Below are 21,717 nucleotides of genomic sequence, written 5' to 3' on the forward strand. Positions count from 1 at the left end.
CTATCTTCACTGAACCTATACCACCTTCACTGAACCTACACTACCTATGTTTAAGAACATGTAGTGTGGTCTCCGGTGATAATAATGAAAGGAAAGAATAAATTTTGGAAATTCTTTCCATGGTTTGTCATAGAAATTAATCAACCCAAAGACCTCCAATTATAAAGACAACCTTTGAAGGGTTAAGAGGTGTGCTTCAAAGAGCTATTTATTTAATATGAACTTGGTGAAGATAATTAGAAAATTTAAAGTCACACAACATGTAAGAACACTGCAGGCTCACAAAGAATGTTGTGGAGCTTAGGCTGAAAGCCTCTGTTGCTGGTTTCTTTCTTTTTTTAAATTTAATTTTTATTTTATATTGGAGTATAATTGATTTACAATGTTGTATTAGTCTCAGGTGTACAACAAAGTGATTCCATTATACATATACATATATCTACTCTTTTTCAGATTATTTTCCCATATAAGCTATTACAGAGCATTGGGTAGAGTTCCCTGTGCTATATAGTAGGTCCTCCTTAGTTATCTATTTTATTCATATTCGTGTGTATATGTTAATCCCAAACTGCTAATTTATACCCCATCCCTGACCTCTCCCCTTTGGTAGCCATAAGTTTGTTTTTGAAGTCTGTGAGTCTTGTTTTGTAAATAAGCTCATTTGTATTATGTTTTTAGATTCCACATATAAGTGATATCGTATGGAATTTGTCTGACTTACTTCACTTAGTATCATAATCTCTATGTCCGTCCATATTGCTGCAAATGGCATTATTTTGTTCTTTTTTTGCAGCTGAGTAATATTCCATTGTATGCATGTATGACATCTTCTTTAGATTGCTTCCATGTCTTCTACTATTGTAAATAGTGCTGCAATGTACACTGCAGCGCATGGATCTTTTTGAATTGTGGTTTTCTCTGGATATATGCCCACGAGTGGGATTGCTGGATCATATGGTAGCTCTATTTTTTAGTTTTTTAAGGAAACTCCATACTGTTCTCCATGGTGGCTGTACCATTTTATATTCCCACCGACCGTGTGGGAGGGTTCCCTTTTCTCCACACCCTCTCCAGCATTGATTGTTTGTAGGCTTTTTGATTACAACCTTTCTGACCAGTGTGAGGTGATACCTCATTGTAATTTTGATTTGCATTTCTCTAATTGATATTCTGCTGCTGATTTCTGATGCTGGTGGGGAAGGAGCCATTCCCAGGAAGAACCCAGCCGCACCTTGGAGCAGTGCTGCCCTCACAGGCAAATCTCAGCTTTGCCACACCGACTGAAGGACTGGCTTCAATTACAGGCTGAGCTGTCCCTGGGGTTCCTTCTCTGAGGTCAGTAGGGACATAGGTGTTCCAGTCATGTTATCCCCTGAGCTGTACTGTGATGACATCCTCATAGCAATCCACTTTCCAATCCCATACCCCCCACTTTGCAGTTTATTTGCTTTTTTTCCCTTTTTGGGCTTCTCTTGTGGCTCAGCTGGTAAAGAAGCCGCTTGCAATGTGGGAGACCTGGGTTCAATCCCTGGGTTGAGAAGATCCCCTGGAGAAGGGAAAGGTTACCCACTCCAGTATTCTGACCTAGAGAATTCCATGAACTGTATAGTCTATGGGGTTGCAAAGTGTCAGACACAGCTGAGTGCCTTTCACTTCACTTTCCCCTTTTACTTGATCTCCTTCTAATTATTGAGCTATCACCTCCAATTCCAGGGAGTCAATGCTTATTTTATTTTTCCAATCTGAAGATGAATAAGGAGTCTATCTTCCCTAGTATGATGCATAAGATGAACTTTCTCAACTCATCCTCCTCAAAGAAAACAAAGTGTTGGGTGAGTCCTGTGTGTGTTTTAAGTTTATATACGTCTTAGAAACAGCATATACATACACAGATTGCAGGGCCTCCTCTCTCAGGAAGGCTTTGTTCCTTTTACATGTATCAAGTGATATAAAGATTGCCTGGTTAGTATCTCCATTTCATTCATGGTGTGGGGAGAAAAGCACCCCAAATGGGTGTATTGGGATTTAGACAATTCCCTGGGTAGCTTCCCCACCGCCCCCCCCCCCCCGGTACTTTCTAAAGCTTTGGATTGCAATATACATTTTTTTAAAGTGTTAAGCCTCTTGGTTGCCATTTTTTGAAAACACTTTTGTGGAAAGACTCATCCGTGCCTGGAACACTGTTTCTGTGTTCTTAGATGCCTTTTTGTTTCCCACATTTAGGATCCATTAGGATTATCTAAGGTAAATCTATTGACAAGGGTGGGAGGGGGATGAAGATGAGGCTGGGGGTTGGGGGGGGATGGGAAAGGGATGAGAAAGGGAAGCATGGATATTTAAAAGTGTCAGTCATTCTTACTCTTTTCCTGAGTCTGCCACCTTCTGTCTATGTGAGTTTGGACCCTCTCTCCCTCAGTTTCCTCATCAGTAAAACGGATGATAACAAGGCCAACCTCAGGGAACTGTGAGGTGTAACAAGTTACTATTTAAGTGTTTAGAGCACTGTCTAGCACATCATAAGCATTCTCTAAATGTCCTCCATCCTTATTTATACTCCAGTCAATAATAAGGTATTGGGGCTCAGCCTTTGGAAGGAGAGTAAGTCTTCCTATCAACACCACCATCACACATTATTGAAAAGAATTTGGTGTGAATGGGGCCAATTGACACTCAAACTTCCCCTCCAATGCTATCTCCTCTCCTCTCCCCAGGTTCAGTAAGTTCCTTTATCTACTCTAATCATAGATAACTTATCAAGTTACTGCTCCAGAGGGAATCTGTATTTTAACAAAGGTTAAACCTTAAGTGAAAAGGTGTCACTAGGTGGAATTTTAGGAGGGCGGAAGGATATTTCTAAAACCTCTCCAGTCACACCCCAGATGTGATTGCTTCATTTGTCTACCAGGGAAGCTGACTCTGGCAGGAAATCACTTGTACTTTTCACTAATTGAGGTCCTGTTCTCCTGAATCTTGCGATCTAAAACAGAGAACTTTGATCCAGAGTGCTAATAGACTAAGTAAGTTACCCCCCTATCCAGGTATTGGCTGGGAGGTGGGGGTGACACTCAGGTGGAGCGCGAGCTGTTGTTTGGTTTCAAGAACTTCACAGTTTATTGGAAGGGGCAGAACACATCCCATGGCGATAAGGAAATGTGTGTGAGTAAAAGGAAAAGAGGCGTGTTGACAGATGACAGCCTGAAGAGTTTATGGAACAGGAACATTTCCCAAGAACTTGAATGCATTGGAGGTCTTTCGAAAGGGTTAGTTGTACACTGCCTGGAGGCTGAGGTATGGCCTGGAAAGTGGCTTAGCCCAGCTCATCCTAGATGGGTGATTAACTGGACACTCCAGCACAGGAATCTTCACTGGAGAGAAATAGGAGCTCAGTATTGATGAGTCATTCTCATCTACTTGACATCATCTTCAGCTTTTCATTTAACTTTTCCCTTCCACATCAGACACCCCTAATTCTTGGGTGGTCTGCCACACCACTTCCTGCCAAGTCTCAGCTACTTTATTCGAGGTGGAGGGCTGGGGTACTGGATCTTATTTCAAAAGAAGAAAGGAAATTGAAACCAGAAAGTCTTTGTGATGGACTTTAAGAGATTCTTTTTTTTCCCCTCCAATACAGGTTTCCCAAGGCTGATGTCTCTAGCTTAGGGCATGGTTTCTTTTTTGCTTTCTGTCTTTTTTTTTTTTTTTTTTTGTGAGAGTCAATCATTCAAAATGGAAGCCCTTTTATAATTCAATCTAGTTATGCAAACATAACCCATTGATGTTAACAAACAGAGACCAGATGCAAATAATTCACTCAAGCATAACATGGAATAACTAGTAGGAGCTAAACCAAACTGTGTCTCTCCCCACCACCCTATTACTTCATAAGAATTCTTTCCATTTGGAAATGGGCAAAAGGAAAAGAAAAAAAAGGGGGGGGCTATTAAGACGTTTCAAACGGTCTTAAAATGACAGCACTAGGATTGCTTGGATCACACAAGATTGCCATATAAACAGCTGAAGTAATTTCAGAGTTATGTGAAATTAGGCATGCATCCCTGAGAAAGGTTAGGTACTTCCATCTCATGAAGGCTAAATTAATTGTGTCAAGAGAGCAGATTCCACATGAAGGTCACTGAGTCAGAGATTCACAGCTGGGTGTGCATAAAGGCTCAGTTCTCTGCGATTCACTGAACAGGGCGTCACTGAATACAGCGAAATTTTATGACATTCCCTGGGGCACTAGGTGTTTTAACTATGGATAGACAGCCAAGCAATTGTTGGGTGAGGCCTAACACAAGGAAGCCTAGAATGGTAGTGGTGCTGCCATTTTCTGTAGAAAAGAAAGTTTCTGTTGAGTAAAAGGAGGCAGGTAATATCAGGCAGTTCACAGCAAGTCCCCACACCTCGGAGCTGGCTACCATTGCTGTCTGCTTTTCTTAGCATGCTATTGCCTTAGGAGTGTCTGTTTGATCAAGAGGCTGAAATCTTGACTGGTGTAGTGAGTCAGATTTTCTCTTAGAATAATTCTTTTTTAAAAAACATTTTTGGTGAATTTCAGATCCATGTGTTTATTTATTTGACTGCATCAGGTCTTAGTTGCGTCATGTGGGGTCTTTTGTTGCAGGGCTTGGACTCTCTAGTCGTGGCACACCAGCTCAGTAGTTGTGGTTTGTGGGCTTAGTTGCTCCATGGTGGGTAGGATCTTTGCTCCCCTACCAGGGATCAAACCCATGTTCCCTGCATTGCCAGGTGGATTCTTAACCACTGGACCACCAGGGAAGTCTCTCTTTTAGAATAATTCTTGATTTTTAAAGTTTTTTTTTTTTCCTTTGGCAGAGTCCAGGACTGTGTCTGGTGAGCCTTCATAGGTGGTAGAAAATAAGATGAAAAGTTGGAGGAAAAAAGAGTTAGCAATACTTTAAGTTAGGGAATCACCCCAGAAAAGCAGTTGGGTGAAATCTTCCCAATTTCTCTGTGGCTGAATTAGACGCAAACCAAGAAATGCCCAGAAGGTGCTTAGTACATGTTGGTGGAATGAATGTTGACCAAAACCCTGAAGCTCCTTCCATGAGATTCTGCAGAGCTTTGATGCTATTGACAGGAAGTTCTTCCTGAAGTCAACCTCAATCCATTCTTCAACAACTTTAGCTCATTTTTCTTGCTCTGAGGAAAAACAGGGAAGTGCTGATATTGCCATTCTTATAGCTCTGTTAAATTTGCACATATTAAACCTGCCCTCAATCTTCCACATTGTGGACGAAATAACACCAATTTTGTAAGCTTTTCCTTTGAAAACACAATTTCAGGAACACTGCCATGTGCCCATCTTAACAATTGCAGATGTTTAGAAACAACTTACATATGACCGTATAGACATAGCCACACTGAGATAAATAATGTGCTTCATTCATAAAGGTCCCACTTCCTGTTGAAATCCCCGCATCCCAGGCAGTTGGTGGCAGCGTTACTGTCTTCTCTCCCACGCCTGGAAGGAGGTGATAGCTGATGAGCTAGACTAATAAGATGCAGCCTCACACTGATTAAACGTCCATTTTCTTGGGGAAATGGCTGACAGGAGCAGGATAAAGCTGTGAGGAAGCTTGTAGCAATTTCCCAAATCTACCACTACCAGTGAGCTTTATTTGTGTGCTTAAAGCTATTATTAGCAAAACAATAGCTGGAAAAAAAATGTACCAGGGAGAAAATTAAGAAGTGACAGACCTGCTTCTAAAAAGCCAGAGAAAAAACTTCTTTTAAGTTTTGTTAAGTTTTAAGCAAAAAGTTTCACTTTAGCAAGATATATCATGTAGCCAAGGCCCCTGGGCAAGGAAAGCGACCTGGCAGAGTGAGCGCCAGTTATCTCCATGTGGGCTCTAACCTGAGCACGCACCGCCCAGACAGAAACCCGAGTGCAGGGCTGTCTGCTGGCAGAGAGAAACATGGTGCTGCCTTAAAATGCTAAAGCCCCCTGGGAGCCACAGTGTAGGTGCACGTGGGGTGGGGAGGGTCTGCGGGAGTATGAATGTGAACAGAGAAAGCTGTTGCTTTTAAAGATAATGGAAAAGGCTCTGGTTAGGGTTGTGCTTTCCAACACAATGCCCACGAGCCCCATGTGGCTGCTGGGTATTTGCAATGTGGCTGGTCTTACTGAGATGTAATGAGTGTAAAATACACACCGGAGCTCAAAGAATTAGTACGGAAAAAAATGCAAAATATATCACTTATCACTTTTAAAATAGACTACATGTTGGAATATTTTGGCAAGATTGGACTAAATAAAATACATTAAAGCGAAAGCTACAGCAGGAGCGAACCTTGAAAACACAATGCTAAGTGACAGAAGTGACGTGAAAGTCGCTCAGTCGTGTCCGACTTTTTGTGATCCCATGGACTATGCCATCCATGGAATTCTCTAGGTCAGAATACTGGAGTGGTTAGCCTTTCCTTTCTCCAGGGGATTTTCCCAACCCAGAGATCGAACCCAGGTCTCCCGCGTTGTAGGCGCCTTCTTTATCTGCTGAGCCACAAGGGAAGCCCCAGAAGCCAGACATAAAAGGCCACATGTTGTATGATTCCACTCATATGAGATGGCCAAGAGGCGAATCCACAGAGATAGAAGGTGGATGGCTGGTTGTTTAGGACTGGGGGTTTTGAAGGGAAACAGAAACTGATTGCCGATGGGTAAGCAATTTCTTTAAAGGGGTCATGCAGATGTTCTAAAATTGGTCATGGTGCTAGTTATACAACTCTGTGAATATACTCAGTGGTATATTTTAAATGGGTAATTGTATGGCATGTGAATTATATCTCAATAAAGCTGTTTAAAGTTTCAAAAATTGGATGCAATTTTTTACCTGTTTAAACTTAAAAAGGGCTTCCCTTGTGGCTCAGCTGGTAAAGAATCCACCTGCAAGGCAGGAGACCTGGGTTCAATCCCTGGGTTGGGAAGATCCCCTGGAGAAGGGAAAGGCTAACCACTCTAGTATTCTGGCCTGGAGAATTCCATGGACTAGTCCATGGGATCGCAAAGAGTCAGATATGACTGAGCGACTTTCACTTTCTTTCAAACTTAAAAAAATCTAAAAAAAAAATAAAAAAATAAAATCTAACTATTTAGAAAATTTGAAATTACATAAGTGGCTGGCACGAGATTCTGTTGAACCTTTTGGGCTAAGGGGGCCTGAGAGTGAAGAAGCTGGGAAAACCCAGGCTAGTGGTCCCCAAAGGGATGGTCAAAAACACTAGGCAGAAGAACAGCCAAGGGCTTCCCAGGTGGTGCTAGTGGTAAAGAACCCACCTGTTAATGTAGGAGACGTAAGAGATACAGGTTCGATGCCTGGGTTGGGAAGACCCCTTGAGAAGGAAATGGCAACCCACTCCAGTATTCTTGCCTGGAGAATGCCATGGACAGAGGAGCCTGGTGGGCTGTAGTCCATGGGGTCACAAAGAGTTGGACACAACTGAAGTGACTTAGCACGCACGGACCCAAAGACTGGAAGGAAAAGCATAACTTCCAGATGTATATAGAAGAGCAGCCAGAAGTGGTCACTTGGGTGCAGGGCAAGGAAGAGTGAGGGGTGAGGGAGAAACTGGCTGGAAGGTGGGGGGTTTGAGGATAAGGATATAACTCCAGGACTGGAGCAGACCTCTGTACCAAGTGCCAGCATAGGACTGATGGCTGACCTCAGTTTCTAGTGCCTGGGCAAACAGGGGGCGCTGTGTTTGGTCTCTTCTCTAGAACTCTTTATCAGCCCAGCCCTACATTTCCTAAGTGGTTGCCCAGCTGTCTTTGCCCCAGCAGCCTCCTGAGCTGAGTGGGTCCATGTCTTGACACAGCAGTAATGCATTTGCATACATGGAACCTTGGTGAGCTATGGCAGGGAGTCTGGGAAGCTGTGGTCTTCTCCTGGGGTATGGAAACTTCTTCAAGGAATGTTGCCAAAGGGGCTTATTAGGTGTGCTTACAAAATGTCATAAACAAACCGTAGAGGTGGTCGGAGGCTTGGCTGGATGAAGCATAAAGGGAATCCTTAGGTGCTTTCTTGGTATCCTCTCCTCAACCCAGGTTTCCTTCCAATTCTTTCTTTCCCCTCTCCCTCAAAAAAAAAAAAAAAAAAAAAAGAGCACAACAGTATTTCAAAGGACACGGCTCAGTGGATGATGGATAAGGAAGCTGTACTTAGGGCCTCCCAAAAGGAAGGATCCCATGACTTATCTCTGAAAACCAGAAAGATGATTGGACTGAAGGGCAGATTGGAGTGAATCATGCAGATGAATTGTAACCCCAATTCTTCTCTGGTTCTGTAGGAGGGGGTCAGTGCCCTAGAAAGGAGAGAGAAAATTAAATACACGGTACTCGGCAGTGGCTGTTTAAATTTTAAAATTGCAAAGTGAGGCTTTGCCATTATCCTCGGTCTTAACCGAGTGATGTCCTGAAATTTGCTCTCACCTCAGTAAGTGTAAGTTTCTCTCATGACCGTGTTTTGGGTTTCAGAGGATAGAGTGGGTGGCCATCAGACAAAACAGGGTAGACAAAGTTGGTGAACCCAGGAGTATTATTTGGGAAGAGGAGGAATTCCTGTTTTCCAGCTCTGATGAAGTAACAGCAGAGAAGTTAATTGTCTGATGAAGGCATGGGAGACGTACAGGAGAGTATCTTCTGTGTGACTGGAAGGTCCTAAAGGGCAGGGTTAATTCATGCCACATCTCCACCATAGGAGCTGGCACGAGGTAAATACCCAAGACATATTTGTAGCATGGATAGTTGGATAGATGGAGGGAGGAAGAGGGGATATGACACAGTGGATAATTGATGAACATTTCTGTTCTATAATGATTTAGTGTTTTGAGTGATGGATGATGGGGAAGAAGAACTTGAAAGATTTCATTTATGTGATAGGAAAATAAATTCTGAAAGTGTTAAACTAAAACATATGATAGCACATTGCATATTTGGTTTTGTCAACTATCTCGCTTTTCCAAACAGTGCTCAGACATGTTGAATAAGAGTGTGGGCAGAAAGGGGAAAAATGCCTAGAATTATAGCTCATGGGTCTCTCTCTCTCTCTGGATCTTGGAAAATGCAAACCACTTAGGAGTGGATGAGTGACTTCATGATGATGTTGTCAGGGCCCTCAGAATAAATATTGCCTTTTCCATCCCCACTGCTAGTACTACACAGTGCAGCTGACATATCGTCAAGAGGCTATGATCTCCTCATTCTTATCTTCTGAGTCAGGCAGCATAAGGTGGTGAAAATCCTGCTCAAAAAGCATTTGAATCCATTATCCCTCATCCCTACAAGGTGAGGTAACGCATTCTGACCAAGGATCCTGTCCTATATGTGAGCTGGCTTTTCGTGTTTGGCAGTTAGCAATCTGTATTTTAAGTCAAGGTATTTAAAAGTCAGGTCACAGAAAGAGTTTCTATCTCCAGATAGTTCTAGAGCTTAAAAGGCTCATCTGCAATATTAGAGGGCAGGAACTTCAAAGAAAACAAAGCCATGTGTTAATTTCACATTGAACTTAGATCTCTAAAAATTCTGTGAAACTCCTGTATGTGGGTCCAAGGCACACCACTAACCGAGGTAGACGTGACCCTGGTAGGGCGAGCTAAGAAAGCTGGATACTTTGTAGGAAGTAATTTTCTGTGATATCATGACAGAGGTGGGCAGGTGCAGCTGGGTGGGAGCACTTGGCACCAGGACTCCTTGTAATGGATCCAGACACCCTGTGCCCGTGCTGCTGGGCCCAAGTCACTTCTGCTTGTGAACTTGCACCATGACTCACAAGCAGCCAGCTGCAGCTGAAAGGAAATGATGTGTCAACTGTGTCTGAAGACGATGGCCAATTGTTGGAAACAGAAAAAAAATCCATTTAAAAATATGCTACTGTGGAACTTCCCTGGTGGTCCATGCCTCTAATGCAGGGGGTGCTGGTTCGATCCCTGGTTGGGGAACTAAGATTCCCACATATCTCTTGGTGTGGTCAAAAAGTAAAATAATAATAATTAAAAAAAAAAAAACTATAAAAAAAAAAACACGTCTTTGTATTTTACAAAGGCTGTGCAAAATTTAAAGCATGTTTAGCATTCCAAGTATTTTCCCTCCTGTGTCTTTAGAGACTCTGAGAGTGATTTTTCGTTTATTTAACATTTTATCAAAAGAGACACGGACCCCACTAGCTTTTGAACAACAGCTTCAGTAGCACTGCCTCTTTGCATTTAGTTCGAGGAGAGAAACTTCAGCCATACAGAGAATTTTGATGTCTGTAATATGTACTAAAAGATCAGCTGGTCTAACTTTACAGGGCTAATAAAAGGGAAGAATTTTCCTGTGCGCGGGTCTTTTATGAATTATAAATAACCATTCACTTTGGAAGATAGCACATCATAAATTTTTTTTTTCACAAATATGCACAAAACCATTTTAAGATCCAAGAAAAAAGATGTTCAGAAGTCTCAGATGTACTCAGTTTTGATTTCGTGGGGAAACATGTTTTTTTACCATATGGACGCTTTTAAAGGGGCCTTCAGCTGGGGCTCAATAATGACACCCTAGTGGCTAAATAAGGGATTTCTTTCCTTCTAACATTATTTCTCTGTTATTAAAGGTGGAAAAACCTTCCACAAATAGCATACTATTAGAGTGCTTTAGGGGATGTCCTGGGAATCAAGGTTATGTGTCTGCTCCAGAAATACTGTCTGTAATTATCATTCCCCAGTGGTTCTGAGGATGCAGTCTTGGTGCTTTCATTAATTTCTTGATTCTACAAGACTGAAGTGCTTGCCTGCTCTTGATATTCAATATTTTACAGTAGGAATTTTTTGGTGTGTATTTTTTTTTTAGGGTCACATCTCTCTCCCCCCTCCCTTCCTCTCATAATAACCATTTCCTGGCTTCTTTTGTTTGCTAAAATAAAAGGTATGAAAGACCAGATTTGAAAAGAAAAAAAAGTCAGATATGAGAAGATGAACCCAAGCCTTCATCTTCTGTGATTATCACCTAATATTAAAAGATAGAACATTTAGATCCAACAAACAACTGGAGAGGGTCCATGGGTAAAACTAGCACAAGGATTTTTTTCCACCAACAGTTTACTCTGAATGCTTCCAAATATACACAGAATTTTACACAGCCTTTTACAGTGAATACCCATATACCCACCATTTAACTGTAGAGTCTACCATTAACATTTTACTGCTGTTGTTTTGGGCTTCCTGTAGCTCAGACGGTAAAGACTCTGCCTGCAATTCAGGAGCTTGGATTTGATTCCTGGGTCTGGAAGATTCCCTGGAGAAGGGAATGGCAACCCACTCCAGTATCCTTGCCCGGAGAATCCCACGGACAGAGGATCCTGGCAGGCTACAGCACACGGTGTCGAGAAGAGTCGGGCATGACTGAGTGACTAACACCACTTTGTCACATGTTTATATATCCCTCCTCCATTCACCCTTCTTACCTTTCTCATACCCTTAAAAGTAAATAACAGGCGGGGCTTCCCTGGCAGTCCAGTGGTTAAGAATCCACCTTCCAATGCAGGGACATGGGTTTGATCCCTAGTCTGAGAAATAAGAGCAACTCAACATGGGAGTTGCAACTACTGAATCTGCGTGCTCTGGAACCTGTGGGCCACAACTAGAGAGGCTGTGTGCTGAACTACGGAGCCCTTTCGCCACAACTAGAGTTCACACATGGCAATGAAAGATCCCACATGATGCAATGAAGATGCTGTGTGTCACAACTAAGACCTGATGCAGCCAAATAAATAAATAAATAAACGGCAGGCATGAACCAACTTCTACCTAAAAACTTCAGTTCGACATTTACTTTCTTCTTTTGATGTACATGTTATATAGAGTGAACTATAAAACCTTAAATGTATACTTTCTGAGTTTTGACAAACACATAGCTGTGTATCCAAAGCCCTAACAAGACACAGAACATCACTGTAACACCAGAAAGTCTCCTCTCGCTTTGCTATCAATCCTCACCCCTCCTCCCCTTTCCAGAAGCAACCACTGTTTCCATTTTTTTCACTACAGATTAGTTTTGCCTGTTCTAGAATTTCATATAAAAATGGAATCAAATAGAATAGACTCTTTCATGTAAGACTTTTTCCCCTGAGCATGCTGTATTTGAGATTGAGTCACGTTATTCTGTGTGACAGTAGTTCATTCCTTTCTATTGCTGAGTAGTATGCCATTGTGCGACTACACCACAGTTTGTATGGTCATTCATCTGTTCACGGACACCTGGGATGTACCCAGTTTTGGGCTATTGGTAATAAAGCTGTTGGGAACATTCTTATATAAGCCTTTTTATAGACATATGCTTTCATTTCCACTGGGAAGAACATACTTGCCTAACAGCTAATCACAGAGTAGAGGTATATTTAATTTTTAAGAAATCTTTATTTTATATTGGAGTATAATTGAATAATGGGCTTCTCCAGTGGCTCAGATGGTAAAGAATCAGCCTGTAAGACGGGAGACCTGGGTTCAATCCCTGGGTTGGGAAGATCCCCTGGAGAAGGGAATGGCAACCCACTCCAGTATCCTTGCCTGGAGAATCCCCATGGACAGCGGAGGCTGGTGGGCTACAGTCCATGGGGTCCCAAAGAGTCAGACAAGACTGAGCGACTAAGCACATAATTGAATAACAATATTATATTAGTTTCAGGTGTACAGCAAAGTGACTCAGTTACACATGTACGTGTATCTTTTTAAAAAACTTCTTTCTCCATTTAGGTTATTACAGAATATTGAGCAGACTCCCTGTGATATACACTAGGTCCTTGTTGGTTATCTATGTTAAATACAGCAGTGTATACATATCAGTCCCAAACTTCCAGTCTATTCTTCCCCTCCACCTTCCCTGCTGGTAACCACTAGTTTGTTCTCTAAGTCTGAGTCTGCTTCTGCTTTGTAAATAAGATATACAAAATTTTTTTTAGATTACACATATAAGTGGTATCATATGACATTTGGTGTATGCTTTTTTTTTTTTAAAAAGAAATTGCTATTCCTTTTTAAAACAGGTGTACCCTTTAATATTCCCACCAATAATGCATGCGAGTTCCAGTTGCTCTACATCCTCACTTGTATTTAGCGTTGTCATCCTGGTGAGTGTGGGTGGTATCTCACTGTGATTTAATCTCCATTTTTCTAATGACAAACAACACTGCACACATCATCATGTGCTTCTTTGCCAGTCACACATCTTCTTTTGTGAAATGTCTTTGTAAATCTTCTATCCGTTCAAGCAATTTTATTGTCTTTATTACTGAGCAGGAATTCTCTGTACATTGTGGCTATCAGTCCTCTGTCAAGTTTATGTTTCACAAATATTTCCTTCCAGTTAATGTCTTGCCTATTCCTTTTCTTAATGGTCTCTTTTGATGAGAAATTTTAAATTTCAATCAAGTCCAATCTATCAATTTTTTTCTTTTATGGTTATGGCTTTCAGTGACCTAAACAGAGCACATTGATCTTAATAAATGGTGTTCCTAAAATCTATTGTAGCCTCAAGGAAACTCAAATCTTCCCTGGGTTCATTGTAATAGCTCTATTTGTCTGAAGAAACATCCACTGTACATATTGGGAACAACTAAGGGAAACCTGGTGATCTGTCCACACTCTCTCAAGAACATCCCAGAGAATGAAGCAAAGTCTAGAACTCCCGTTCCACTTGTGCTTTACAATAACAAGTCTTCTGTTTTGCCAGCTAGAAAGAGTTACCATCAATAAAACTACCTGGTCATGGTCTTGCTGTGGAATGAAGTCACCCCTTCTGCTTATGAGCATCATGAGTGGCTTTTTAAATTAATCATGTTATTGAAAAACAACATCTTAAATGGTTTGAATGTATGGCCATGAATGAATGAAAAACTTTCCCGGAAGGCTTTAAAAAAAGAAATCCACAGAGAGAGCCAGGTGTGAGCAATGGCATGAGGTAAAATGAACAGCAGATTGAAAGGGGAAATAGGACAGTGGTTCCCAAACTTTTTGGCACCAGGGATGGGTTTTGTGGAGGACAATTTTTCCATGGACCAGTGAGGGTGTTGGTTTGGGGATGATTCAAGTGCACTACATTTATTGTGCATTTATTTACTTTATTTCTATTATTATTACATGAGCTCCACCTCAAATCATCAGGCCTTAGATCCCAGAGATTGGGAGCCCCTGGAATAGGGGACAATGAGAAAAGCAGGACTTGGAAAAACAGAGACCAGCTGAAAGGATTCTTGCTACCTGTTCTTAGGCTGCACGCTGAAGCTTTCCCCAAGATTTTACCCTTGACCCTTTGCCAACTGCTCTGCTTGTGAGTGAAGCTGTTGGATTTCTCCCTTTGTTTCTCATTTGGACCAAAGGGACACTCAATACGGGCATGACATTTTGAAAACTAAAGTCACATCTTTTTTATCCTACCTTCATTGTTGTTCTGGCCCACTTTCTCTTACACACTTTCTTGAGGGTGCAGGCGGATGTGGTCTTTCAGACTTCATGTCAACTCCCTTGCCTGTCTCTCCCTTTCTTATTTCATCTTCTCCCCAAAATCACTAATGCTCTACAACTGCTTAGTTAGCTGTGGGTTATCTCAGGCCTTTTGCTTCTACTTTTTTGTTATTAAGCAAAATTTCCCCTTTATTAGAGACCGTGAATCAGAAAAAGAAAGGGATGGAAGTTAAATGGATGATTTTTACCGTTTGATTATAGGTTGAAATTAGTAGTAAAATTTTTGTTTTTCACTGATCCGGTAGCTTTTTATAACCTACCATTTTGGTTTCTGACTATATGATTCTCACTGGAAGTTATCTTGACATATAAACTGCAGAGAGAGAACACCAGTTTGCAAAGCCCTGGGCAGTACTAACCCTGGAGAATACTCAGTGATGACTGTGTGGGTGTGCCTGCCAGGCCAGGACAGAACCTAGGGTAACTTTTCTAACTTACCTGTCTTTATCCAGTGACTGGATTATAAAGAGTCTGTGTGGGTGGTAAGTTTTTCTGGCTTCCTGGATCTGTTTCTGAAGAGAGCAGATAAGGTCAGCAGAGAAAGCTAGGTTCTGAGTTAGAAGAATCAAGCAGGACTTCAGAGCCTCTGAAATAATTAAGCTATGCCTTAAGTAATTAATACACAAACATGATTGAAATAATCAGAAGGCAGAAACAAGTAGGGTTAAAGCCACAGAGCCACATGAGAAATCATTATGCCTGGCTATGCAAGTGGGTTAAATCACTTCCTCAGATGTTGCCAACGGCACAAATATCTGCAGTTAGCTTCGCATGCAACAGCAACAAAAAGTGAACCCCAAATACTGTTTCCTCCCCTTTGGAACAATGATCCCTGCTATTAGAGTGTCTCCATTAAGACACAGGAGGGTCTTGGGCAGAGTGAGTTACGTGGGTTCCACTGGCCTGTGTGGCCAGAGTTGAATGGGGAATTTGGTGGGGAGGTTTGTGAAGCTGTACTTTCCGTAAGGTGGTCCTGCTGCCAATCCCCCTCAAGATCATTTCTTCCTCTTGTGTATTCTTCTTTTTACCAGTGGAGGTGGAAGGTGACATTTTCCAAAACTCAGCCTTGGAATCTTATGCTTTTTTTTTTTTTTTTTTTTATCATTTTCAGCCACTTCAAAACATATATAAAGTAAAATGCAGAATCCTGAAACACTGTTTCAGTCTGAAACCAAGCTCCTTGGCTTGAATGGAGGGTCCTCTAAGAGCAGAAGGGTCTAGGTTGGAAAGACGAAATGAATACTAGAGGAGGGGACCCATGGGAAACATAACTGATGTATCTTCTTCTTTCTTTCCTCCCTTCCTTCTTCTCTCCCTTCCTTCCTTCCTTCCATTAGTATTCTTGCATGACTGCTCCATCTTTCTAAGGAACAGATCTAAGTGCAAAGGGAGAGGCATGGCATGGAATGGAAGGAGACTAAAACAACTTTTCTTGGGACTGAATAGAAATTGACCATAAAAATGCTTAAGTTTGGTGATCATATTGACAATTGAGTGGAAAATCAGTACTGTACAGAAGCTTATTTTTCAGGTGAGATAATTCTGTTTGCTTTTGATATATTGTTAGAGTTCTGCAGGAACATCTGGCTGACTGGCAGTTATGTCTTCTGAAGGGTGGGTTCAGTCATTGCTACTGTCAAGTACACGCTAACTTTCCCTAGTAACATAAGGTTTATCTGAATCTCAGAGTATCTGCGATCAGGCAAGGTCCAAATTTCCCTTCAAGCTGATGTTTGTCTTTCATTTGTTCCCTAATTAGCATTCAGGTTCCAGCCCAAGACTACACTGCCAGAGGTATAACGTCTCCCTTTGTGGTGACCCCTGTTGTCATCCTCCTAAAGTGAATTCATACAGCAGTGATTTTCAGCTTCGCCTTGTGGTCCTACATCTGTGAATGTTTAATTGACAATACGTGTGCACCTCTCTCATTTCCTGTTTTTAAGGGCTGTACTTAATTTATTTGAAAGGGTGGAATATTTTAAATTACAATTCAGCAGTTTTACTAAGGAAGGCTGTAAAACACAATGAGCAAGGAGTTTTACTTCCTCCTTACAATGGCTACTCCCCTGTTTTGAAATCTTGATATCCTCCAATCAGTGGGAATGACTTTAACTTAGGCTGTAACACTTTGAACAGCAGCCATGCCGTGGCTGGAGCTGTCGAGGAGCATGGGACTCCTGAACACTATAATTCCTTGTTTCCAGACGCCTTATTAGTATCCAGAATGTGTCTGCCTGTGCTTGATACTGCTCCATCATGTTGAGTCCCCTGCCCACCCCATAGACTCAGCATTTGGATTGGTTACGGAATACAGTTGCACAGCCAGTCAAGTGAAGCCTTTCTCCTGCAACCCTAGCAACACTTGACAACGGTCATTGACAAATGTTGAGAGCAAACCTGACTGATCCAACCAGCCATTGACAACGGTCCCCGTCCAGGGCCGACAGGGCTAGTCCTGCCCACAGAGCACTTTGTGTGGCCAGACTTAATGGTTTGTGCCAGGCCTGCAAAAACAGAACCTGCATGTGGGCACACAGGCTTGCACCCAGCACCCTACCCCAATTTGCTGCCACTCTGGCCAACCTGACTTCAGTTGGTCAAAGCAGCCCTGGAGTTGGGGAATCTGAGGGGTGGGGAAAGGTCTCATCTTCTCTCCTACTAACCTAACCCACACACTGACCATACCCGCCAGAGTCTCTTCAGTGGCTGCAGAAAGAGCCCACATAAAACTTGAGCTCCAGAGTCACACTTCTGACTCTCATGCTAATTGGCCCCCCGAGGGCAAGGCAACAGGAGGGTGTCAAGATACCTGGCTGTGTCCCTAGTGGCACTTCTCCAAGCTTCCTGGCTCCGCATTTTTATCTCCCAGCCTGACTCCGAACCCTGCTGGGGTACAGAAGGCCCGGCTACCTCGCCCAAGGGTATGATGGGATACTCCTCAGGACTCCGCTGGACCTGAATGAGCGCTCACTTTTCTCTGGAAGCCTCCAAGACTGAGGGATCTGTAGGCAGACCTGGCAGAGGCTGGGCTGGGGGTGGGAGTGGGGGACGGAGGATAAGAAAGGGGACCTGCCAAGAACATGCACAGACAATTCATAGGCAAACGCGTGTTCCCGCAAAGACATAATAGCTGTGTGTATGTGATACCCTCCTGAAGTCCCTTTCCACGATCATTCCAGTTAGTCTAGCCACCTTGAAGGCATATTTCAAAGTCTGGTTGAGTAATCCATTGTGTGGTGATTAGCTGTTAATGAAGCTGAAAATACCTAAATCATCCAATGAGGAATCTGAATTAATTATTTATGGTTACACTGCTAGACAAGTCAGTGTCCCGACAAAGACAGTCCTGGGGACATACACAGACGTTTGCACACACAGATAAACCTAGGCAAGAGGAGCAAAGGTGGAACAAGGTGGGAAAAAAAAGAAAAAGGAAACGTCAAGGAGAGCCATGCATTGAAGAGTGTGAAATCCAAGGTAACACTGTGAAATTAGTGAATACATTCAGCAACCCACACCCCAGTAACCCTCTCCTTGTTAGCACCACCCTGTAGGGCCCATCTTCGATTTAGTTTTCCATGGGAAGTGGCAGAGGGGTTGGCACTCAGTTTAACTAATCCCTTGGGATTATAAATTGATAATGGCTTCAAGTCTTAGCCCTTCAGGGGATATTGATACTTCTTCTTCTTCTTTTTGGCTGCATTGCACAGCATGGGAGAACTTAGTTCCCCAACAGGGGATGGATACCTGGGCCGCCTGCACTGGAAGTGTGAAGTCTTAACCACTGGACTGCTGGAGAAGTCCCTGGATATTTTTCAAAGGGAGTTCATAAAGGTCCAAATGAACTAAATCTCTAATGGTTGAACTGTAAATTGAGAGGACTAAGTTTAGTCTGGAGATTTGGCCTTGCTCAAACACACATTTAAGGTAGAAGCCCTCTTTGGATATTAATGAAGCCAGAATTACAGGCAAGAAAAAGTAGTCGGGATGGGGTAGGGAAGTGCAGTGGGGAGCAGTCTCTACAGGAGGAAGACACCTTAGATGGAGAGGGAGAGGCAACCGGTCAGCTTCCACACAGAAACGAGGCAGGAGATATGTCAGAACCACTCACACCTGTCCTTCAGGGAACTTGGAAACTTTCTGGGGACATGAGATGTAGAAAATTACAACACAGGATATTACAAAATGTGTTAAAAACCAAGTATTATAGAACTAAACACACATACCTAGGTTCTAAGTTCAAAGTCTAGGGGAAATGAAGCCCTTCTTAGAGGATGTAAAATTGTGGGGATATTTGCCTCTTTAGGAGACAAGTAAACTATTTTCTTCACTTTCCAGATTTTTCAAACTTTTCAGTTACTATTGGTCAAGTTTTCTGTGGAAGACTTAATTATTAAAACTATTCAGACTACAGAACAACAACAAAAAAGACACAACATCTAATGTTTATTTCTTGCTCTGAAAGTTAAGAAATTTTTATCTACCTAGGAAATAGCAAAGGAGAAAATAAAATTGACAATGTGTATATAGTGTAGTTCTTCGTAACCTAGTTTCCCATGTGTCAGAAAGACTTATGAAAGATGTTTTAAAATTTAGTTGATCTGAAGTGTTATAAAGATGTTTAGAGGAAAGATGGTAAAGGTTCTCACTCAGAGCTAACAGTTCTCGCTCAGCAATTTGAACTTGTCTTAAAGATAACCCTAAGAAGCCTGGGAGAGGGCATAGGTATCTTTAATGTAACAGTCTGGAAGTGGAGGTGTTCCTGGCAGAGAACAATGCCTGGCACATTATAGGCACAAAAATAAATATTGGTTGATGTCACAGAAGCATTGCCTCCAAATCAACATTCTCTCAATTCATGAATACTATCAAAGGGGAGAAACTCTAAAACTCCCCCAAAGTGGATATTTTCCCCCTCAGTCTCTAAGAGATCATTATTCCTTCATCCAACAGCAACCAGAACATTTCAAATTGCCAAAACTTGCGATAAAAGCCAGACAAATAGAATTAACAAGAGACAAATGTTAAAGGGAGCATGTACGACAGTGTGGCAAATGTTTTGAAATTTGTTGGGAAGATTTGCTTCTTATTTCTTTGCTGGGAATAATGCCACAGTGTCCTTGTAGTAATAGACTCACGGCATGTGGCTGCACGTTCATGGAGTAGGTTTTGTTCTTTTCTTGAAAGAGGAGGAGAGACCCACAGGCCTCGGCAGTAATCAAGTGAAAGGAAGAGGTTGGAAAGTGCTCTCCTGGCAGGTCAGGATGTTAACCACAATGAGGAGGCCAGTCTGGCTGGAGTACCCTTGCTCCCTCCTTTCTACAGAATGAACAAATACTTACTGAGCACCTACTATTTTCTAGGTAATCTGTTCTACACACAACTAAATGAAAAATTACAACTCTCAAAAGGCTCCAAGGGGAAGTGCACTAGCTCCAAGAGTGTGTAATAGGCAGAGTTGACCTGTCAGAGTGGCCAGGCCTTCCTAAGGAAGTGTGATTAAGCTGAGTAGGAGGAAACTCAGCAGTGACTGCCAGGCCTGGGGAGGGAGAGCATTCCAGGCAGTGGGAACTCTTGGGCAAAGGGCCTCTGGGGGAAGTGAGCCTCAAGTATTCAAGGAACCGAAAGCAGGCCCGAGCAGCCTGTGTTGGCAGGACCCCAGAGAGTGAGGGGAATGAACTTGGGGCGAGGCCAGCTGGAGAGATGAGCAGGAACCGGGTCCTGCAGAGCCTCGGGTCTTGTGGGGTGGGCTTGCTGAAGATTTAATTCTCTCTCCCTCCTCACTCCAGGGTGAACTCAAGCTGTAACACGAACACACGACAGGCACTTCTTGTATGTGATCTGGGAATGACAGCTTCTGCTTCATCTGAAATCCGGCAGGATATTGTCATAAATTCCAGATGTGAACCACCAAGTTTCAGAGGATTATAATTTTATGAAGACTTTAAACCTAAATCATACTCAAGATATATTATTTTATACACTACCATTCCATAGGCACCTCGGAGCCATCACTGAGAATTTCAGGTATCATCATATATTAACCCCTCAGAAGCCAGAGTCTGACCATCTAATAACCTTCTTTTTGTCTGTCACCTACCTGTGATCCAGAAAGTCTGCAAGAAACCAAAATAAATGTGACACAGACTGTGCTTATTTTAATCAGAGGGGATGTCCTCATTAAGAACGTAATTGATTTTTATTTTACTCACAATTCTAACAAGTCGGTTTTCTGGGTTCCAAAGCCACACCAAATGTGAAGCAACAACTCAGAAATGGAGGAGGGACAGGTTATATGACAATAATTAAAAGTAACGGGACAGCACAACTGTAGAGATCAAAAAAACTGAGGGGAAAAAGACATAAAAACTAAAAAAAAAATAAAATACAAGGAAGGAAGAAATAAAGGAAAGAAAGAATAAAAGTAGTCTCAGCTTTTAGTTGTGGACAAATTGTCTTGCATGCCTCAGTAGCTCTTGAGGGCATCATTGTGTTTATAGGGAGACTTTATGCTTAAGAAATCAAGGAAGTATGTCACATTAGGCGATTTCTAGCCTACAGGCTTAAGATTTTTTAAAAAAGCTTTGGTACTTGAGAAATAAATCTTTAAGGACTTCCCTCACTGACCAGTGGTGAGGAATTTGCCTGACAATGCATGGGACACATGTTCAACCCTGGTCCAGGAAGATTCCACATGAGGTGGGGCAACTAATTTGGCATGGCACAGCTACTGAGCCCTCTCAGCCTAGAGCCCATGCACCACAACGAGAGAAGCCACCGCAATGAGAAGCCCTGCACCACAACTAGAGAGAAGCCCTCACTCCCCACAACTAGAGAAACAAAGCAGCAAGGAAGACCCAGTGCAGCCAAAAATAACAAAGAAAGAAAGAGGTTCTGCATAACTATAGTTTTTACTGTAGTGAAGTTCTATGGAGGTGTTAGTTAATAGAGACTTCAGGTTGCAAAAATATCTGACATACCAGCTTTTGCTGAGACTGCTTCATTTCACAAGATATTTAATTCTGGGTTTGAACGAAGTCATTGGAAGTGACACTTTTCATATCGGAATTGTCATGATGCTATTCTTGACAAGGAATGAGTTCTTGAATATTTAAAAATATTGTAGGTGATAAAATGCCCTTAATACATACATTATAAAGTTTGGCTTTCACATTTTTAACTTTAATTTTCATGCTTGTCTCT

The 21,717-nt window shown here is 42.2% G+C and overlaps 1 protein-coding gene across 1 annotated transcript in view; it reads left to right on the plus strand.

Moving 5' to 3' along the window:
• Positions 1–17,946, plus strand: part of NDUFAF2 (NADH:ubiquinone oxidoreductase complex assembly factor 2) — a 309,065-nt gene extending 291,119 nt beyond the window's left edge. Inside the window, exon 10 of the transcript XR_014063525.1 lies at positions 15,852–17,946. The gene's annotated coding sequence lies outside the window, so the exon portion shown is untranslated. The remainder of the gene's footprint in view (positions 1–15,851) is intronic.
• The last annotated feature ends 3,771 nt before the right edge of the window (positions 17,947–21,717 follow it).

This window comes from Giraffa tippelskirchi, chromosome 8 (genome assembly GCF_054371585.1).
Source record: "Giraffa tippelskirchi isolate mGirTip1 chromosome 8, T2T-mGirTip1v1.2.pri, whole genome shotgun sequence".
Lineage (NCBI taxonomy): Eukaryota > Metazoa > Chordata > Mammalia > Artiodactyla > Giraffidae > Giraffa > Giraffa tippelskirchi.